We start from the raw sequence: 19,290 nt of genomic DNA on the forward strand, positions 1-19,290 counted from the left end.
TGGGCATCATGTTTACTTTCCCAGCTGGTGTTGTGCTGCGGCTGTGGCATCGAGGTGCCCGTGGCAGAACATGGTGGGATGCGGGAAGGAGGGTAACGAGGATGCAGATGGTTGGAGGGGGGGTCGTTGCGTGATGGCGGGAACAGTGATGCGTTGGCCGGGTGGGACGATGGGGCAAGGTTCCATATAACCATGGTGCCTATGGTGGCACTCAGGAGAGCTTGGCCAGGGAGGGAGGAAGGAGCGCAGTGCAGGTGGAATGCAGGGTGAAGCTGAAGGAGGATTGCGCAGGTGGAATGCAGGGGAGGCTGGAGGTGGATTGCGCAGGTGGAATGCAGGGGAGGCTGGAGGTGGATTGCGCAGGTGGAATGCAGGGGAGGCTGGAGGTGGTTTGCACATGTGGTTGAGGAGCTGACGGACGCCTTTGGGAAGGGGCAGGGTAATTGTGGCGCGAGGCAGTGGGGATGCACGGGCCGGTTGCTGCGGATCCATGTTGTTATGTCACCCATGTTCACTTCGAAGCGCTGTGGGGTCACACTTCAGTGCATTATAAAGCGGGCCTGGCATTTATGAACCAGAAGCGTCAGTCCATCTTTGCTATAGGAGGGCATGGAGCCGAGGTGCACAGTGGGAGGGAATAGGCTTTGTAGGAGAGGACAAGCTCATGACTATTCCCTAAAGCACTGACTTTTGCAATTGGATGGTTGTGCGTTCTACTGATGGCTACAGCAGGCTTAAGCTTGCAGGACAGCGTGTGATTGGCTGCAAGTATACCCTATGAAATAGCTGCACTGGAGTCACCATCATGCACCTGTTAGAAACTGGCATCTTAAAAAACAAGAGTAACCAAATAGAAAAAAATAGAGGGCCACTTTTTTTTGTTAGTTAAATCTTGGCACAATATCCCCAAGATCTGCTGCCCAGCACCACGAGTCACTAGTTCAACAGTACTTAGTCAATTAATTTACTGCAATAACCTGCTGGATTTTACTGCAAATGCACATCCCTCTTCCGTGCACCCGGATTTCACAGTCTGCCCACTCATTGGGTAAAGAAGTTCCCTGAAAAGCCATCTGACGAGTTGGGAGCATAAGAAGAATACATACAGCACGAAAAGTGTAAACAGGCCCGTCCGGTCACTACACCTTGGACTGTACTATTCGCGTTTTCCTTCTAGCGTGTACCATCCCCTCTTCGTCACAAAACAGCTTCTTTGCTGAAAACCTCCCTTTTCTCCCACTTCTCTATTCCATCATATCCAACATGATGTACCACATCCGACCTTTGGGGGGGATTTCTGGTCAAAAAAAGGTTGTGCTGCTTCTGCCGAAACAAATGAATAAACCCAGAGGATTTTATTCTAACACTGGATGGTAAGTGCCCAATCGAGAAGGCATTTCACAGCTAAAGGCCTTCAGATAATCAAGATTCCCCCAACCCTCCAACCCCCAGAAGCCGGAATGCTGCTCCCCACCTCTCCGGATCACGAGTTTACCCAGTTATCCCTTTAGATTACAGGTTCTTTATTCTGAAAATTAGGGTCACCTTGAACTGCAATCCAACTGGCACTTGGTGTGAGCCACGGACTACAGCTTCCAGAATGCACTGCGTTAAACTAATGACAGCCCACACTGCGTGACAATAGCCAGATCATATTATATCCAGTTCTGAACTGGGACACCAGTTCCCAAAATGCACTGTGTGGTTAAATGAATGCCTATGACTGAAATTATGTCACTGCAGATATAGAGTCTTCTGTTAGCCTTAACCAAATATACTCAATATTCGATGCAGAAATGGCGCAAAATGTGCATTCCATTTAATAAAAATAGAAAAAATTAATAATATATGATGTTAACTCCAAGTCACTGCATGCGTCACAAACTATTGCCCGCGCTATACCCCGTGGACGACCCACGTTCGCCAGTTTGGATGGCAGCATCACCATCGTCAGCCACACAGGCCTCATCCATGCACCAGAGCTTGGCCCCGCCCAGGCGCGACACGTAGTCACATTTTGTCGCTCTGTTGTTGAGTGCCTCGGGAGACCTGCTCATTCAAAAGGTTTACTTGTGTTCCATTGTCAGCTGCTGCGGCCATGCTTTCGCTCCCACACACTTCCTATTGCATTGCAAAACCTCCCACCTTACCATCATACCACTTTTTACTTTTCGTTTGACTTTCCCAGATTCTATTCCTGGTCACTTCAATGTCATTATAACCCTGAGGTAAATGCTATCTCGAAAACGGAGGCAACAAACCATCTTTTGTTTGGTATCAAGCACCTTGGAATCATACCTCCAGACAGAGGTATGATTCCCCCCTTCTGAAGCAAGCTTTGTGGGGTCCCTGGTCTTCCGGGTACTAGCCTCCTCAAGCCAGACAGCATAAAATAGTTGCTGCCAACCAGAGACACATGTCTGCCCTTCTGCTGCTGAGCTAAGCTCGAGCAGAGAATGGCAGAACTATCGGCATCCTGTCACAGGGAGGTGTGACCACCTTCCAGACAAGATTTAGTGTACTAGGGCTGGGTGGGTGCACTTCCAAAGTGCCTGAAAGTCTGCACGAGGTGCACATTTTGTGTCCCTGTGCATAGTCCAGCTCAAACCAGTTCTGGGAGCCATTGGCTCCTGCTCTGGTGCGAAACTGTATAAAGGACATGGGAGTATCCTCCCCACTGTCCAGACCCTCCCCTGGGAGGGTCCCCGGAATCTGTCCAACACTCTCCCGTGGGTACAAAAGGGCTTACCTGGCTCTATGACCCTAGATTCGACGTGGACAAGATTCTGAAACAAGAAACCACTGACCTTCGATCGTCTGGACACTCTGACTTCGTTGGATTTCGACTGGGCCCGACTTCGTCTCCCTTTCCGTCCAAAGCATCGTCTTTGCCTGTGTTCCATACAAGTTCAAGAATTTATATAGCGCACTACTCACCCATAGGGTCTCAAGGCGCTTGTGGAGGGGTTAATTATTTATCGAATAGCCAGGTTTTAAGTTCTTTTCTGAAGGAGATGTGGTTCTGTGTAAGGCGGAGGTGAGTGGGGAGTGAGTTCCAGGTCTTGGCCGCTAAGTAGGAGAAGGATCTACCTCCCATGGTGGATCTTTGGATACGTGGAACTGCGGCGAGGCCTTGATTGGAGGATCTTAGTGGTGGGAGTGTAGAAGGATAGTCGAGTGTTAAGGCATTCGGGCCCTAGTTTGTAGAGGGCCTTGTATGCGTGGGTGAGGAGACGGAATGTTATTCTCTTGTTGACGGGAAGCCAGTGGAGGTCTTTCAGGTGGCAGGTAATGTGATCTTGGCAGGGGATGTCCAAAATGAGTCTTGCCGATGCGTTTTGGATGCGTTGGAGTTTTTTCTGTAATTTGGCTGTAATTCCGGCATACAGGCTCCGTGCAGGACCTGTGAGGCATCAAGCACATCTGAAGTATCTCCCTTGGGGTGAAGAACTCACTCCCCTGCGTTTGCAGGCACCATAATGCAACTGACCAGTCTGCTGATGATGAGCTTCAGCGGACTATACAGGCTCCTGAAACACAGGAGGTGGGTTCCTACGTTCCGTGAGGTCAAGCTGCCCTCTTACCAAGTTTGAGGCCAGTATCCCTCGTGGGGACCACATACCCCCGAGCCCCTGTGCACCTCATACTTTTGCAATTGCATATGCTTGTTGGGGTTCCCCAACTTTGTGCATTGGCCTGTCAATAGCCTCAAACTCTGCGCATATTTTGTACCAAGGATTTTGGCCTCCTTGCACTCTGTGCCCCTCAAGCTGTGGCTTGGTGAAACTGCTAGAGGTCCCCCTCACGAGTCCTATGCCTTCGAACTTTCGGTCAATTTGAAGGACAATCCTGATTTTCTTGGGCTCCCCTGGTTGCTCCAGGCATGCCCAAGCTCCCCTTGCTGTGGTGAGTCCCCTGGTCCTTGCTGGGCCAGACAGTAACCTTTCTTGACCTTTGTCGTGGGTTGCCGCAGCCAAGGTTTGTTGGTGCTCCCGCCGAACATTGACCGCTTAGCACTCAACATCCTTCATGGAACAGCTCATACCCGGCTCCTGGTAGTCCTCGAGGTCTCCTGGTCCCTGCAGCGGTTGAGTCAAGGTCCCCTTCTTCACACCTGAAGCACCCGACATTGGTGGGCATTCATCTACTGAGCCCCTGGTCACTACTGAGTGACCCAGACTCTGTCCCCTCTGCTTTCAGGTTCCTTCCATCAAGAATCCACCAGCGGATTCCACCAGACACTTTTCTTCTTTCCACCAGTGGCATCTCGTTGAAGACTCCCATTGAGAACGACAGCGTTTTCCGACGCCACTTCAGACCTATGCACCCGGCTTCCCTGGGATAGGTAACTCTGGTACTTCAGTAGCCATGGGTGGGGTAGCTCTCCAACCTTCTATGTTCCAAAGGGTTTCCTCGTAATCTACCGGGAAGGGTCATTTAACCTACAAATTGCAACGCGACTCTCCTATTGAATTGCACGTAGTCCGCAGTTGTATTCTCACACTGCACTCATCCTCCGTGGGGTCCCTATTTACTCACCTTGGGTGGTTCCTTGGGGTCCCAGTGATTCTATACTCTCTAGACTCTGTCTTGACCTGAGTAGTGGTTCTTTTACCACTATTTTAGTAAATGGTTTGGTCTCCCCCTGGAGCCCACTGAGTATTTGTGCTACTTTCAATTGTTTCTGTGCTACAGTATTGTGTGCTTTGTGTTTATAACATAACATAACATAACATGTGTATTTGTAAAGCGCACGTTCACCCAGAGGTTTCTTGGCGCTGAATAACAGATGTTCATTGTTACCCAACTCAATGGTACTCATTTTATCGACCTCAGATGGATGAAAGGCTGAGTGGACCCGCCAGGAACCTGTGACCATGAGGTCGAACACAGGCCCCTGCAATGGATGCATTAGTCCATTGAGCCATCAGACCCGTGCTACAGTATTGTGTGCTTTTTGTTTATCTGGGTGTAGCAGATACTGTGAGGTATTTAAGGTGTTATAATAATAAATATATATTCTTATAACTACTGCGAGGTTCTCCTTTCATTTAACCAATACAATAAGATTGCATTCTGGTAAAACAAGCTGCTTAACATTCCTTTAAGACTAAGCCTGAAGGGTGCTTTCTACAGCTACCACTAGGATAGCTTTCTAAAGGTTTTCTTTGACCTCTTAATCAGCATAAGGGTTGTTTGGACTGGTGCATGGGTCCCACTTTAGTTAGTAGACATCATATACCAGGCAAACGTCTCACAGAGTTATATCCTGATAACACTGTATATGTCTCTGCAACATGGAGTGTTCACGCAAATGGACCCACTCATCGGACCTGACTGAAATATAATCCTGTATCCAAGTGACCCAGGGTCAGAGCTCGTGGCATCTCACCAGTCAGTATCATTGACCTCTTGAAGTGTGGGTGAGGTAGGCAAAGGAACAGGCATGTCTGTCTCTGTGGTGAGGACACCACCAACGCCCCCATGCTTGTCGCCAGGAAAGTCACCAAAGGAGCAAAGATGTCTCTCGGTCTCTCTTTCACAGGCGTTAATTTCCAGTAATACTCCAGCACTTCTGAACAACAGGCTTCATCCCTCAGCTGGTGGTTTAGCCTGGGTGTGGTACGCTTACACTAGTTAATAGCAACCCTGCATTTATCCAACAGGAGCAAAACTTATGGAATGTCCTTAACATAACTGAGCAGAGCATCATCAGCGTCCACGTGGGTGCATACTCATTGATCATCTCAATTGTATCAAAGACCCCAGCCCAGAAGTCCGCAACCTCAGGACATTCCCAAGCCAAATGCAGCAAGGTGACGGTAGGTGCACCACAGTGCAGACAGCATGCCTCTTCCACCTAGCCTATGCTACGCATTTGGACGGGTGTACGGTATACTCTATGCAAATATTTGAAATGTATTAACCTGAGTCCATAGTAGAGAGGCCAGTGCACTGGGTGCAGCTGTAGCACCACTGCCCCTTGCTGATGAGGGCTTCCAAGTCTGCAGCCCAAGCGGATTGGGCAGCAGGGACACAAATCAGAGCCTTCTCCTGCACTGCGGTATATACGCGAATTTAAAAGCTTATGAGGAGAGGTGATAGCGAGCATCATCTCTAAAGCTTGAACTGTTGGTGGTGCTACAGGAAAAGTGCTGTGCATGGCGCAAGCGGCAGCAGAAAACTGATGGTAAGTAAGCACCTTAAGTGGCCTGTGGGACGGGTCGCCATGAATATGTTGTTGTGAGAGGAGGTGGCCTTCCGAGTAGAGATGTACAAACCTGTGGAGCTGGAGCAAATGTCAACAGCCTCCGTGTCATCCAGCATGTAAAGCGACGGGTGCCCAACAAGTGGCAAGCTCAGACTATACATTCCAGTTTCTCATGCTGTCTCAGCCTATCGCAGCCCATATAGTAAATGCTGCAGCATCCACTTCAGTTTGAGGCTGATTGGGGGGTAGATTTAATGCCGCGTTTAGAGGGCAAGGCGCAATGCAATCGTGCTTGAGGGCTGTATGCGGATGGGATTGGGTGGAGTGCAGCCAGTAATGAGCAAACTTCAACAGTGCACAATAAATGCATAGATCCATGTCTGGGGCGCTCAAGCCACCCTGCTCAAAGGGGAGAGTAAGGCCTTCCCATGCAAGCCGGGGTTGTCTGCCTGTCCACACCAACATGATAATGTTGGAACGGAGGTGGCGACGGAAGGCGGCGGTGAGTGGTGGTTGAAGATTACAAGAATTTAGGGAGTACCAGCATTGTGGCAACTACAACTCTCCCTGCCAGGGACAGACGCAATCGCTTCCACGCCTGCACACAGTTCTCCAGCCACGTCATGAGCCTGTCATAATTTGTACCCCAAGTTTGCTCAGATCTCCTCTAAGCCGAACTCCCAGGTAGCAAACCGGTGCCTGGCCCATTGTAGGAGGTATTCAGTGACAAAGTCTTGCATGTTCAGGGTATGTGGGAATATCACAGACTTGGACAAGTTGCTGGATAATCCAGCACATCCACTAAAATGGATACTTTCCTGAATGACAGGACCAAGTTTAATTTCCAGGTTGCAGATGAACAGTGTGATGTCGTCTGCATACATGGATACTAGAATTCTCCATGAGGAGAATGCAAGCCCGCAGTGAGAATGGTGCCGCCGCAACCTGGTAGAAAGGGGGTCCATCCTGATAGTAAATAGGGCATCCTTATCTGGTTCCCCTAGACAACACAAAGGGAAAAGTGACCACACCCATTTACTCACAGGCAGGCGGTAGGATGCGTACACAGTAGTTTAATCAGGCGTAAGAAGTTATCACTAAGGCCTATGCAGGTAAAGAGAACGAAAGAGATAAGGCCGCTCTAAAGTGTCAAATGCATTGGTGGCGTCAAACAAACCCGCCAACATGTCGAACCGGGGATCAACGGTATAGAAAAGAGCAGAGGTTGTGAGTTGTTGATCCGTTAGGGATGAAGCCGGATTGATCTTGGTGAACAATCTGCCGAAAGAGAGGGAGAAGGCGGAATGCAATTAGTTTGGCCAAGATCTTATTATCTAGATTGATCACGGATACAGGTCTGTAGGCGGCACCATTCTCACTGCGGGCTTGCATTCTCCTCTTGGGGAATTCTAGTATCCATGTATGCAGATGACATCACACTGTTCATCTGCAACCTGGAAATTAAACTTGGTCCTGTCATTCAGGAAAGTATCCATTTTAGTGGATGTGCTGGATTATCCAGCAACTTGTCCAAGTCTGTGATATTCCCACATACCCTGAACATGCAAGACTTTCTCACTGAATACCTCCTACAATGGGCCAGGCACCGGTTTGCTACCTGGGAGTTCGGCTTAGAGGAGATCTGAGTGAACTTTGGGGGTACAAATTATGACAGGCTCATGACGTGGCTGGAGAAATGTGTGCAGGCGTGGAAGCGATTGCGTCTGTCCCTAGCAGGGAGAGTCGTAGTTGCCACAATGGTGGTACTCCCTAAATTCTTGTACTTCTTCACAGCGCTTAGGGAGCTTGTGAGGTTTCAGGACACTAACAATAAACACCTCTCAAAGTGAGGGCGGTAGTACACCCCGTTTAAGTGATTCCTCATACATAGAAGATGGTGGGTGAAAATTTGGACATATTCTTCATAAAAGACTATTGTGAAGCCATCCAGGCCCGGTGCTTTGTCCCCAGGTATGCTTCGAATCACCTGCACAATGTCCTCAGCTGAGAAATGTGCATCCACAAACGTTGGTGTCATCCAACCAGAGCAGTTAAATAGTATCAAAGTATCAGGTCAGGGTGGTAAAGTCAGACGACAATGAGGTGGAGTGCAGGTCAATAAAGATCCCAGCCATTACTTGTCGGATAGTGGCAGTGCGAGCATGGGCTGAATGCTGGTCATTCAATATCTCTGTAATATCCACAAGCTCCAGGCTTGTCAAGTAGTCTGGCAAGTGTCTTGCCCGCCTTATCCCTCTCCCTAAATGCCAGGTCACAGCCACCTGGCCAAGATAATGCATCTCCCTGGTCGCAACCTCTTCCTATTCCAATAAATTTTTTTTGAACAATGCAGATGTAGTCACATCATTGGTTTCAACTAATCAGACCTCTAGCGGTTGAATAACAGTCTCTACTGTGTGAGGGTCTTACGTAGTGCCCTGGGTACTACAGCCTGCTTAGTACGCCACATCCCATGGATGACCACCTTAAACGCCTGCCTCAGTGTGGAAGGAGAATCTACTGAACATGCATTAAGGTAAAAAAGAAACAAAAAAAAAACGAGAATGACTGCATTAATCTTAGTTTTAAATCCCGAGTCCCGAAGGGCATTGGGGGATGCCTCGGGAGAAAGCCCTCTCACTAATGTCTGGAGGGGTAATCTCCAACAATACAGGGGCATGATCCGACAGTGGGTAAGTGTAAAACATTAGTAGTGCAATTACCGATATCCTTGGTAAATCAACCAGTAGTCTATCTGGACAATGTAGTCTGAGTTGCGGTAACGCATGTGCCTTCGGTGCTTGTGGGGTGTATGAGTCGCCAAATATCTGAGTACATAGTCTGTCAAGAGTATATGTAATTGAGTAGCGTCCCCCAGGTGTGGGTGGCATGTGGCGCTGGATCTATCCGCGTGATCTATTCTGACCATAGACTGAAGTTAGGATTATGGGAAGGCCATGTAAGTGTCCTGCTGAAATGACAAACCTGCCTTGTGTTTCACATATCACCTAAGCCGTATGCCACGGTACCCCTTCTTTTTGGAGGCGTATAGCGACTCCCTGTGCATACTTAGAGAAGATGGAGTCTATGGTCTCCGTAAGCCATCCAGCGCACAATCTGCCTCGGCCTGATTCCGTCTGGTGGAGTTCCTGCAACAGCCATACATCGATGCAACAGCGATACAAGTATGCAAGTACCAGCCATGTTTTTCGCCAGTCATTGAGCCCCTCAATATAGCAGGTAAGACATCTAATGGTGGTCATCGACATTCATGGAGGGCATGCAGTTCCTTGGCTAAATGTTGCAGTGAAGAGGAAAATGAACCGGCCGTAGTAAAGATCAATGTGACTAGAAAATGAAAAAAACAGAGTTCCAGAAGCCCATCCACCTCCCAGAAATACACAAGCATAATCGAGTAAAATGTAGGGAATGATCCCAGGGAGGCACCAAGAGATTCCAGAATACTCCCCACCCCGTGTACTGCTGGGTGGCCAAGGAGAGAGAAGAAGGAAAGGTAGAGGAAAAGCTGATTAGCCATGTTTGCCCTGTCCAGAAAACAATAATGCGTGCCTTGACCAAGGGGGCTACGGCATTGCTGCTGGCACAATCCGCACCCACAGCGAGCATCAGACTGGAGGCAAGAGTTCCCTGGATTGTGCATCCCCCCCCACCCCCGCCAGGCAGCAGCAGAGTCCAACAATGAGTCTTCTTTTTCACTGATATGACCAGCATTTGAGTTAATGGGGGAGGCAGCATGTCCTTCCACCAGGGTGCCCCAACCATGAGCGATTCCCCAATGTGGTTGATAAAGTAGTAAGTAGGTGGTGCCTGTTTTCTGTAGTGTGCGCCTAGTAGGCAAGAATGTTCGGCATGCAGCCTGCACCCTTGCCCTTGCCCTAAAAATTCATTTAAACAGTGCTAGGTCTCTCCAGGACTTCTACATCCGCCTAAGGTTTTAACACTAGTGAAGGCGGCAATAAAGGTTATTATGTTTGATGCTAGGGCAAGAGCAATTGGTGATGAGAAGAAACTGACATCTCCTTCCCCCTGACAAACATAGGGGTGAGTGTTGGGGGCTCAGGACAGACACACATCTCCTTTCCCCGACATACACAGGGGTGAGTGTTGGGGGGCTTAGGACAGACACACGTCTCCTTTCCCTGAGATACACAGGGGTGAGTGTTGGGGGGCACAGGACAGACACACATCTCCTTTCCCTTGACATACACAGGGGTGAGTGTTGGGGGGCTTAGGACAGACACGTGTCTCCTTTCCCTGACATACACAGGGGTGAGTGTTGGGGGGCTCAGAACAGACACACATCTCCCTCCACCTGAGATACACAGGGGTGAGTGTTGGGGGGCTCAGGTCAGACACACATCTCGTTTCCCCTGACATACACAGGGGTGAGAGTTGGGGGGCTCAGGACAGTCACACATTTCCTTTTCCCTGACATACACAGGGGTGAGTGTTGGGGGCTTAGGACAGACACACATCTCCCTCCCCTGACATACACAGGGGTGAGTGTTGGGGGGCTTAGGACAGACACACATCTCCCTCCCCTGACATACACAGGGGTGAGTGTTGGGGGGCTTAGGACAGACACACATCTCCCTCCCCTGACATACACAGGGGTGAGTGTTGGGGGGCTTAGGACAGACACACATCTCCTTCCCCCTGACATACACAGGGGTGAGTGTTGGGGTTTAGGACAGACACACATCTCCTTCCCCCTGCCATACACAGGGGTGAGTGTTGGGGTTTAGGACAGACACACATCTCCTTCCCCCTGACATACACAGGGTGAGTGGGGTGTAATCTTTCCCCCCTCTCCTCTCCCCCCTACTTCATCCTCTCCCTCTCCCCCTCTCATCATCTCCCCTCCCCTTCTCATCCTCTCCCCCTCCCCTTCTCATCCTCTCCCCCTTCTCATCATCTCCCCCCTCCCCTTTTCATCCTCTCCCCCTCATCCTTTCATCCTCTCTCTCCCGGCTTCTCCTCTCTCCCCCTCCCCCTCATCCTCTCATCCTCTCTCTCCCCCCTCCCCCCTCATCCTCTCATCCTCTCTCTCCCCGCCTCCCCCCCCCTCTCTCTCCCCGCCTCCCCCCTCATCCTCTCCTCCTTCGACCGCAGCTGTTTTCAGCCTCAGGGTCACTGCAGCCTGAGCTACTGCTGAGTCCGTTCTCTCTTTCAGTTACTCTCAGCCCTGGGGCGTGTGATTTCCTCTTCCGGTTGTCGAGGGCAGAGACAGCACCAACAGTGAATGCAGTCACTGCAGTCCGTGATACTGCTTAGTCCGTTATCTCTTTCAATTACTCTCAGCCCTGCAGATACGTCATTTCCTCTTCCTGTTGTCGAGGGCAGAGACAGCACCAGCAGTGAATGCCGTCACTTCCGGCCTCTTCCTCGGCTCCAGCAGCTGTTGGGGTGGAAGGATCCTCGGTCTGTGCGGTGACCTTCACCCTCTGACCCCGGACGTCACCTCCGGCCTCGGATTGTCATCTTCACCGTCCCAGGCCGAGGGGGAGAGGGCTCTGAGCAGGGGTCTGCGCAGGTAGAGTCTACAGACCCCCCCCCCCCCCGCTGAGGACCCTTAACCTCACCCCTCCCACCTCTCTTGTGCAGCCTCTCCCCTTCCTCCTCACCCCCCTCCCCTCCTCACCCCCCTCCCTCCCCCTCCCCTCCCTCCTCTCCCCTCCACCCCTCCCACCCCTCCCTTCCCTCCTCATCCCTCTCCCTCCCTCCTCTCCTCCTCGTCTGTGTCCCTCTTCACCTGTCCCAGTTCAAACGCAGGTTCATTCTTTAAAGTTCGACCGTGTCTATTTTGCCCTGTTACAGTCTAAGCATAAATGAAGTCTGTGGCAGGCTTGTTTTCCTTCATTTATATCTCAGAATGAGAGGCAAAAAAGTCCCCGAGTTCAGCTTATTTCACAGAATGAATGAATGTTATTGATGTGTTCATCGCCTTGAAAGATGTTTGCAATTTCCAGCTCCATGCAAGTAAAACCCTGAGCCAGGCTGTGAGCCTCCCATGAAATATGCTGCTCAGATACCCTGCACTAAAGCTAGCCATGACTAGCTAGTGAATTTCAAACTGCAGCAGTCATTAGGCATAAATGGGCTTTAGCACTGACAGCTGGAGCATCCAATGCAGTCTAGGTGTCACAACAAAACAGAAACAAGGAAAAAATATTCTATAACTTCTTTGTTGACCTTTCATCATTGAGAAACTACATACACAATAAGCGCACAACTAAATGAAAGATGATAAACCACACGTTAAAGAAATGAATGAGAAATGCGTTCTTTTATGTTACCGTTCTCAAACGTCACTTGGTTAATGCAATCACTGCAGAGATTTTGTGTGGAGCCAGAGAGAAACTGAATTGAGCCTTGGTTGGCCCAGTGGGTTCTAGTGGCGTCTGTATTATAGAGGTAAAAGGTGGCAGCCTGCAACTGAAGGTACGATGAAGATGCGCTTAGTGGTAAGATTGTATTGTACACAGTAAAAGGCTGCAGAGATTTAGTTTTGTAATGCAAGCATTAACCTTCTATTTCTATGTTCTAGCACCAGTTTACATTTAGTTTTAGAGCTTTTGTATTCCTTCAAAGGGTTTCATTTTTGATCTTTGTCTGTTTCCATGAACTTCATTACTTGGTTTTACTCATGAGAAAGTGTCACTCTGTGTGTTACATATTGGGCAGTTGAGTGTCATAACATAACATGTGTATTTGTAAAGCGCACGTTCACCCAGAGGTTTTTTGGCGCTGAGTAACAGATGTTTATTGTTACCCAACTCAATGGTACTCATTTTATCGACCTCAGATGGATGAAAGGCTGAGTGGACCCACGGGGATTTGAACCTGTGACCATGAGGTCGAACACTGGCCCCTGCAGTGGACGCATTAGTCCACTGAGCCACCAGACCCGGTCACTCATAAGTGCACTGAAATCATGGAAATGTCACACATAAGCAATCTGAAAACTTGACAGCTATGCTACGGTGGCCCTGAGTGGCCAAATCTGAGATTCACTACCTTGGTTCATTGTTTTTGCTGCAACGTCGCACAGCAAAAACAAGTCCGGCGGAGCCCGGTCTCTACAGGAGACACATTGTGACATGTGGCACTGGATCTATTCGGCTGCGGGTGGCTCGGATGAGCCTTTAAATACACAAACAGCAACCTCTGGATCCAACCTCTCATGGATCCCTGCACCTTTTGCTGGTTTCCGGATCCTGAAACGGTGACTAAACACTGAGCTGCCATTAGACATCCAGACCCATAGCCCCCACTCACTCCTGTGCCCCTTGACCCTGGCACCAGGGGGTGCATTACACTCTTGCAGGGCAGCTAAGGTCATCTGATTGGTGCCACTGGCACTTATCCTTGAGGACCAGAAGTCCTTCCACACAAGCAGCAATCCTGGACATAATTTTGCTTGTTTTATATAATTTATTATTTTAAACATCTTTTCTGACAATCCAAGCATCATATCATATGTGTTATGTTATTATGTGACCTCGGCGTCGTAGCGTCATTATGAGGAATATTTCCCTCCTTTGCCTGTGAGCGCCCTGTCTAGACCGGGTCTCTGCAATTGCAACACAACCCACCCGTGAAGCATGACCCACTCTTTCCCTGTGGGTGTGCAATGGATTTAATTGCATCAATTATATACGGGTAGTGTTTTGATGGTCATGAGGACACATATATATTTTTATCTTGTTTGCCTTTGCAGCTTGGATTTGATGGGAAAATGGTTGAAAGATAAGTCACTTTGGGTGCCAGTGTTTGAAAGGGTACAAACTGTGAGTGAATTATAGTTTGTGTGGCAATTGGTCTGGTGTTTTACCTGTACGCAGACTCTGCTCAAGCCACACTAGAGCAAGTGTGCAGCATTGTCTGTGCACCAGTGTGGGGGAAAAGTGAGAGAAAAGATGTGCTCATGCCTGCAGGTGGATACTTACCAGCTTTGGCTTGATCTCTCTTGGATGTGAGCACCGGAAGTGCCCACACATGAGTTGATACCACTCCTGGGGAGGGTGCAATATTTCATTATATACAGCATGGGTGCTCATAACATTTTTACTGGAGTAGCAGCTTCTGCATTGGGGTGTTGGGACTCCACCCTTCAGATTTTGAGGTCTGGATTACTTCCATCTGTTCTTACGTTCTTACACTTAATACGTAACCTTCCTCATAGCATCATTGGGCAGCCAGGCAATTATGGGATGACCATTGTGGGTGTATGGGATTCTCTCTAATAGGGCTTATCTTTTAACTTTTTTTTTTACATTTCTTTTTATTGAATACAGCTGAGGATACATTCCAACAGTACATCATTTGCATACAGTATGACATTATGTGAAATGGCATGTATTAGATCAACCATAGACATATCAGCTACCAATCTAGATAAGCGTTTACCTCTTACCTATGTAGTCTACACTGGTATCACAGTTGCGTTGCCATAGCCACAAATAATGAAAACGCGCGAGCCAAGAATGAAAGAATGGGATTATAAGAGGGGTGAAGGGGATGCCGGTTCCCAGGTGTCCCTAGTGTGAGCCTGTGTGGGCATAAGTTCCCAGTAAAGTACTCCGCTTACTAAGCCAATCTGTGGCACGTGGTTCCTGGTGGCAGCCCCAGCACATTGCTATCCGACGTTTAGCCCGCAACAAAAGCATGGACACTAGTTTTCTACTTGTCGCAGGTGCATTTCTCACATAGCCAAGCAATGCTATCAAGGGGGATTGTTTTATTTGACCCTTCAGTGGTTTTTATGTGATTTTAGTTAAAGAAACACTTTTATATTGTCTTAATATAGGTGTTAGAAGTTTTATTTATTTTTATGTCCATTGAATTAAGTAGAAAATTATTTTGCATTTATTTGATAGTTGCTTTATTAGTGTTGATAGTGTACAGTTCATTTTGATCTATTCCAAAGGGAAGTCATTTGTAACTTATCTGACACTTCAGCATCTTATCTAGTGCATAAAAATGGTTTCCTAGTAACATGTAATATCTGGGCAGCAGCAGGCCAAATGCAAAAAGGACGCCTCCTGTGCAGGGCATCTCAGACATCTCACATCCCCACGCAAAACACCTTTTATATAACCATTCAGTATATAATCTATGTAAAAACTTCAAGTGAATCAACCGTAGCCTATAGTGAGGGCACAGTTCCTCTGCTATGGGGAATCCCAGCAGTGTCTCCCACTCCTGACACACCCCAGGGATGCTTATCGGCGCTGTGCACTACATGCCTGTGTATAGTCGGGTAATCATTTTGCCAGGTGATGGGTTAGTTAGGAAGTATTCTAGTACCTGGAAAGTGGGCGGCACCACCGGGAAAGAAGCAAAGCCAGCATGCAGTGCCGCGCGGAGCTGCTATTAGGTCGTTCTGTCAAGCAACCCCATGCCTCACCCTGTCATCACTCTGTCTGGCTCGATAAATGTTCCCTCCAGGAATGCATCTCCAATAGTGTGAAGATGAAGCTTCCTAAGACTCCTACAGGCACCCGTATCCCTGGAGATTGGCAATGCTGTGTGCCGAGGCAGTGGCACAGATGGGGCATATAACATCTCCAGTTGTGCTCTCCAGTTGTGCCCTATGTCGCAATCCCTGCCAGGCCCCTACTGCACAGCCCCTGTATCTACCCTAGATCACAGTCTAGTGTGTTGCCTTTGAAGGACCGTGTTCAGTGGCGTCAGAGCCGATTGGTCATGTTCCAGCGCTGTATGCGCCATGAATTGCGGTGGGAATATCCAATTAAATCAGAACTGAGCTTGGGCACAATTGTAGTACAGCTCATGAAATTCACAAATAAGGAAGGTGCACTCAGCGAAAGTGAATCAGAGCCAACAAGTAATTTCCATTTATCTTCTTTTATTCCAAAAATCTTTAAAAAAACGGCAAACAGCCAACGCGTTTCGTTCCTTATTGCCAAAGGAACTTTTTCAGGGCAGTAAATCAATTGAATTGAAGAGTATTGAAACAACAAATAAATGATATCCAAGATATCCAAAACTTGCTGTCAGTTATTATGCTGTTTGGTACGCCTGCATTGTACACATCCTGATTTTAATTACAAATGTAAGTCGTCGTTTATCTACTTTTGAAACCTTATTCCGTGTTCCCCTCATTAACTTCAAGATCAGGATGCAGATGTGGGTTTCGGATATCCACAAAACCCATATAATCTCACTTAATCTTCCCGTGCCTAAAATGAATGTGTCCTCATGTAACGTAACTGGTGATATGTAAAGCGCTCTGATACCTGATTCGGTTTAGGTCTAGTTCGCGCTATATAAAACTCTGCAAAAAAAAAAAAATATGTAAGCAATATTTATATGATGGAAGAATTATAGTAATCAAGCTTTGGATATCGTGTATTTGTCGTTTCACCTTCCTTTTTTGTGAATTTCTTTGAACTCTGTAGCATCGAACAGCGACGGATGCTGGAAGTAGTTGCACCCAATTTGACGACATAAATTTGGTAATTGAAGTGCTAAACCTTGGTCTGTCATTGATGGCTTCTTTTGTTTATGTAGTAAAGCTCCATGGCTGGGGCACCCAAACCTTCCTGTTCAAAGGGTAGGGTCAGGGTTTCCAAAGAAATCCTGGGTTGTTTTCCGACCCAGGCAAGGGATATCAAGTTCGATCGCAGTCTACGTCTGAAACTAGTGCTAAGGGGGAGCAGGAGGTTAATAAACATAGAGGAACTTGGAGATAACAACCATTTTTGCTATGGCCTGTCATCCTGCCAGGTACAGCAGCAGACCAGCCCCTCATCCCATTCGACTTACCATGAGTCGCCCGTAGTTATATTGCCAAAGTTCCTCAATATTACGGCTTAGCCAAAATCCTAGGTATTTCACTGGGCCCTCTGGCCAGCAGAGTGGATACTTCGATTGAAACCGCACTGTGACTGCCGTCTGCGGCAAGGTAACCAATTTCCCCCCAGTTAATGTTTATGCCCATGAGGTCTCCGAATCTTACGATCTCCCTGATCAGTGGGGTCTTAGTTTTGGGCCAGGTGTTTGACGTACAGGGGCACGTCATCCACATGCAAAGAAACCGGTATTACCCAAGGAGCAAATGCCTTGCCTCGGTGTACATGATGCCGCTTAGTCTGGCCGCCAGGGGTTACATGGTTATGGCAAAAAGAAGGCGAGACAACAGGCATCCTTGCCTCGTGCCCCGAAATGCATGGAACGGTGGGGGGGGGAGGTGTGGGGGGGTATCGTCCTGTTAATCCAAAGCCTCATCATAGGGTAAGATTATAGGAGAGCGATCAATTTGATGAATTTGGAGCTAATGCCCAATCTGGAAAGGAGTGCGAATAAATATGGCCATTCTAAGGAATCAAATGCCTAAGTGGCATCCCGATATATCACAGTCGCTTGGAGTGAGGGGTAATCTTCTTGAATTGTTGCCACAAAGGTGCGTAGATCGTGAGATGTAGCCCTTCCGGTAACAAAGACGCACTGGTCAGGGTGCATCACGAGGAGCAGCAGTGAAAGTAGTCTCGCAGTAATGAGTTTGGCGAGGATTTTATTGTCCAAATTGATCATGGGCAGGCACCTATAGGAATCACACTGCGTAGGATTTTTATCTGATATTAGAATTGTAATAAGCGCTTTACAAAGCGACAGGAGGAGTTCGCCCCGCTCCAGCGATTCCTCAAACATGTCTATTGGACTGGCTCTCTCTCTCCACAGCGCGGGGACACGCCGGGTAGGCGTAACCAGGCGCTCTATAAATTTCTTTATTATTATTATTATTTATGAGATGGGATACAAGCAGTAGTGCAGATTCTTTTTAAAAGCTGCTGTCAGGCCATTCAGTCTGGGGGCTAGATAGAGTAAAAAAAAGTCAACCAAATCCTGGTGGGTAACATTTTACCTCGCCGCACAAAGTGAGGAGTAAAAGGATATAATTTCCGCCTAATGGTGGTCTGACCAATCCCGGTCTCATTGTCTGAAGTGCGTAATTCTCTGATGTAGTCGCAAGCCCATGGTTTCTTTTATAAGCCCGCTAGTGTCTTGCTCGCTCTGTCCCCCTCTCTGTATTTTATAGCACATGCTTCCTTTCCAAGGTAGTGTGTCTTCTGTATGGCCGCATCTTCAAACTCACCAATCTTACCCCTAATATCCGCTGGGGTTTCGAACTTGTTGGTGGCAAAGAATTTGCTTACCAGACCCTGTATCTCCTCTTCTAGGCGCCTAAAATCTCCCCGCAGTGAGCGCAGGACCCTCGCCTGCTTTGCAATGTACCCCCCCGAATCACAGACTTAAATGCCTCCTCAAGCATAGTGGGGGAATCAATCGTGTCCTCTTTTAATGCAAATTAATTAACTCTAGCTGATCTGATTGCATCTCAGTACACCTGATCCAGTAGTGCGCTTCACGAGAGTCACCAGCGAAACGCTTTCCTTGGTAGTCCGGCAGAGTCAGTTCAACAAGTACAGGGGAGTGGTTAGAAAGGCTTCTAGTTAGATGGGTGACTGTAGAAACCCAGGCTAGTACGTTTCTTGAAGTCAGTCAGAAGTCGATTCTGGACCAAGAGGGACCTGCTAATGATACACATGTACCCTCCCCCAAGTTTGTGTTTCGACTGTGCCATATATCTATCAGTCTGTGGTCTGCTATAATAGAATGCTATTGTGCTGATGCCCTTGGGCGGGGCTTTGGGCACTGCCCTATCTGTCTCTGCTGGGTTCTAAGACTTTTTTGAAGTCCCCCAAACCCCCTCCCCCCCACCCCCCCACAGAATCACTCCTGGGCCTGGGTATCTGCTGATCTCCAGACCTCTCAGAAGATGTCCGGTCGTCTACATTGAGCCCATATATCGAGATCAGCCTGATTGGGTGTCCCCCCAGCGTACCCTCTAGCAGCACGTATCATCCCTGTGGGTTGCATAAGGCTTTGTGCGTGCGCCACAATAGTCCTTTTCTGATGAGAATGGCCACCTCCTTGCATAATTAGAATAGCATGGGACATGTTTCGCCCCAAGTCAGCCTGCCTGCAGGCGCACGCAAGTGTTCCCTGTCCAGTGTAGTTCCTGCAAAAAG

At 48.4% G+C, this 19,290-nt stretch overlaps 2 protein-coding genes across 6 annotated transcripts in view; both read left to right on the forward strand.

Moving 5' to 3' along the window:
• LOC144772264 (uncharacterized) overlaps positions 1 to 19,290 on the forward strand; it is a 1,157,681-nt gene that overhangs the window by 789,545 nt on the left and 348,846 nt on the right. For 2 of the 5 annotated variants that reach the window (XM_078656490.1, XM_078656488.1), the window contains exon 1: positions 11,602 to 11,765. The exons of 2 other annotated variants lie outside the window; for them this stretch is intronic. The gene's annotated coding sequence lies outside the window, so the exon portion shown is untranslated. Of the gene's footprint in view, positions 1 to 11,589; positions 11,766 to 19,290 lie in introns of those variants that run through there. One more of the 5 variants, XM_078656487.1, reaches the window with a different exon arrangement.
• Positions 11,631 to 19,290, forward strand: part of LOC144773674 (uncharacterized) — a 233,401-nt gene continuing 225,741 nt past the window's right edge. The window contains exon 1 of the mRNA XM_078658828.1: positions 11,631 to 11,765. The gene's annotated coding sequence lies outside the window, so the exon portion shown is untranslated. The remainder of the gene's footprint in view (positions 11,766 to 19,290) is intronic.

Source organism: Lissotriton helveticus, chromosome 8 (assembly GCF_964261635.1).
Source record: "Lissotriton helveticus chromosome 8, aLisHel1.1, whole genome shotgun sequence".
Classification (NCBI taxonomy): Eukaryota; Metazoa; Chordata; class Amphibia; order Caudata; family Salamandridae; genus Lissotriton; species Lissotriton helveticus.